This window comes from Oryctolagus cuniculus, chromosome 3 (assembly GCF_051225735.1).
Source record: "Oryctolagus cuniculus isolate XC-2025 breed Fujian yellow rabbit chromosome 3, ASM5122573v1, whole genome shotgun sequence".
NCBI lineage: Eukaryota > Metazoa > Chordata > Mammalia > Lagomorpha > Leporidae > Oryctolagus > Oryctolagus cuniculus.
In genome coordinates this window covers 139875596-139878497 of record NC_142869.1, presented here as the reverse complement: position 1 = coordinate 139878497, position 2902 = coordinate 139875596, and the positions used below count along the sequence as shown (strand labels likewise).

The following is a 2902-nucleotide window of genomic DNA, read 5'->3' as shown; positions in this document are numbered from 1 at the left end:
TAGAAACACAAAGACCACTAGGGATACTTTAGCAACTAGATCAAATCACCGTGTCTTGCTGGGGCCTCACAAACTCTCCTACTGCCTGAAAGCCCAGTGATCTCAGGTGGACATCCTGAAACTGAGGGCAACTGCTAAAGGGCAGTTATGCTGTAGGAGGCTAAAAGCTCTGAACTGAAATGCCCACCCAGATGGCACGTGTTCCACTCATCTCTTACACTGATGATTTTCTGTCCCAATTTTATTGAAAATCAAAACACTCTGAGCATCATCCAGTGAGTTCCCACAACTTAATGAATAAGGGATCTGAAATCCCAAATGGTTTAAATGATACTACCGAAATTACACCCTAGCAGGGAACAGCACCAGGCTTGGGTTTGGTAACATCCAGACGGGTAACTTTCCACTCCTCAGTTATCTCAATTTTTTTTTTTAGATTTTTTATTTATTTATTTGACAGGAAGAGTTATGGACAGTGAGAGAGAGACAGAGAGAAAGGTCTTCCTTCCGTTTGTTCACTCCCCAAATGGCCGCAACGGATGGAGCTGCACCGATCTGAAGCCAGGAGCCAAGGGCTTCTTCCTGGTCTCCCATGTGGGTGCAGGGCCCAAGCACCTGGGCCATCCTCCACTGCTTTCCCGGGCCACAGCAGAGAGCTGGCCTGGAAGAGGAGCAACCAGGACTAGAACCTGCGCCCATATGGGATGCTGGCTCTGCAGGAAGCATTTTTTACCTGCTACACCACAGTGCAAGCCCCAGTATATCTCAATTCTAAACACAGCTCTTCAGAAGATTTATCTTTTTTGCTATTACAGATTAACAAGAGAAAGGCAAGACAACACAGTGTATAGATATTCTTAATTGTGAAGTTATTTCAGAGGCCTAGACTCCTACAAGTCTTGAGCAATGGGAATAAGGAACCAGCCCACACATCTCAACAGGATGGCAACTCCTAGCAGGTTTTCATGGGCAGGCTTGTCTTGCAATATGCTGGGAGTAGGGAAATTTGTCTTTGACACCAGGATAGCAAGAGGTGTTGCTCAGATGTGTATAAATTCCCCATAAAGAGTTACCTTTACAAACTTGAGTCCCTCTTTGTCTCCATATTGCCTACTTTCCTTTAAAACTTACGGGAGCTTTCAGAGAGGACTTGAGGACAAAGGTCAGGTTTCTCACTTTCAGAGCAAAATGCCATCAGGAGGAAGTATTGGTTCATTAGTGGCAGGATCTGATGGAGAAATGTCTCACAACAAGTTCTCTGCTCCCAGACATGGGTTCCAGGCCTTCTTGCCGTGGAAGTGCAGTGTTGGGCATGGCAGGAAGGTGAAGAGCTTCCCCAGGGATCACTCCTCTTCTTCTTCTTCTTCTTCTTCTTCTTCTTCTTCTTCTTCTTCTTCTTCTTCTTCTTCTTCTTCTTCTTCTTCTTCTTCTTCTTCTTCTTCTTCTTCTTCTTTTTGACAGGCAGAGTGGATAGTGAGAGAGAGAGACAGAAAGGTCTTCCTTTTGCTGTTGGTTCACCCTCCAATGGCCGCCACGGCCAGCACGCTGCGGCTGGCGCACCACGCTGATCCTAAGGCAGGAGCCAGGTGCTTCTCCTGGTCTCCCATGGGGTGCAGGGCCCAAGCACTTGGGCCATCCTCCACTGCCTTCCCGGGCCACAGCAGAGCGCTGGCCTGGAAGAGGGGCAGAATCTGGCGCCCCGACCGGGACTAGAACCCAGTGTGCCGGCACCGCTAGGTGGAGGATTAGCCTATTGTGCTGCGGCGCCGGCCAGGATCACTCTTCTAAACCCATCCCCCACACTGCTTTCCTGGGCTACAAGCCAGCACAACACATATAGTGTGGGACATTGTTAGGCCAGGGTCCAGGAGAGCAAGAAGGAAGTCTTGAAGACTTGGAACATTGTGGAGACAGCACCACGGCGGCTGTGAGCATCAGGGACAATGTGAAAGCTCCTACAGGTTTCCAGAGCCTCAAAACCACTGGGCAGATCAGCAGCATGCAAAAGGCACACCTGCAAGAATTGGTATAAATCTAATCGCCAAATAGTGGCAGGAGTGGCAGGATGACATCGGCAAGAAGGATCTGCATAAGGACTTTGAGCAGCATGAAGAAGTGTCTGCATCAGTGTCTACACCCAGAGGGGTGACCAATGGCAAAGGGTGACCCATGGCAAAGGCTACCAAGGTCACCAGCCAGTGGCACACAAGGAAAATTCCCCTGCAAGTTACACTAACAGCTGTACAAAATGTCTTGTACTATCGTGTGGCATCCTGCTTATTGGCTTTCTTTGTGGTGTGGGCTGGGCAGAAAGACTACAATCACCTGCACTGAAATCAACAACAAGAGCAACAAGATTGGTTAGGGTGTCCTTATCAACGATAGTAAACTAATCAAGAGAAATGCCTCCACCAATTATGATCCATTGATAAGAGCATCAGTCCTCTGGGTGGCTCTGTCCATTACAATGAGGTGGCTAATGGCTTTGTCATGCTGTGTGGTGGAGCCAAGAAGTAAGTGCTCAACGTCCACACGTCCTTACTGGTGCAGACCCAGGAAATTGGCCTTAAGCTCATTGACACTACCTACAAGTTTGGCCATGGCCACTTCCAGACTGTGGAGGAAAGGACCAAATTCATGAAGCCACTTAAGACAGATTGCAAAGGAAGAAGGAGGTGAACGTTAGGGACAGATGGTGCAGATAGCGGGCATTCAATGAAAGTCATTTTTCAGTGAGGATAAGAAGACGTGATGATGGGGTACAAGGAAATTTCTAAGGGAGGAAGTGGTCTTGATAATACAGAAAATTTAACTTGATTCAGACAGCCTGTTTCCTTCTTCAAAGCACAGAGTGGTTTCTAGGGTGGTCTGCTGTATTCATGGCACTGTGTGATGACACATC

The 2902-nt window shown here is 48.0% G+C and overlaps 1 pseudogene; it reads left to right on the top strand.

Moving 5' to 3' along the window:
- Positions 1 to 2169: 2169 nt before the first annotated feature.
- LOC127491541 (large ribosomal subunit protein uL3 pseudogene) lies at positions 2170 to 2686 on the top strand (annotated as a pseudogene).
- The last annotated feature ends 216 nt before the right edge of the window (positions 2687 to 2902 follow it).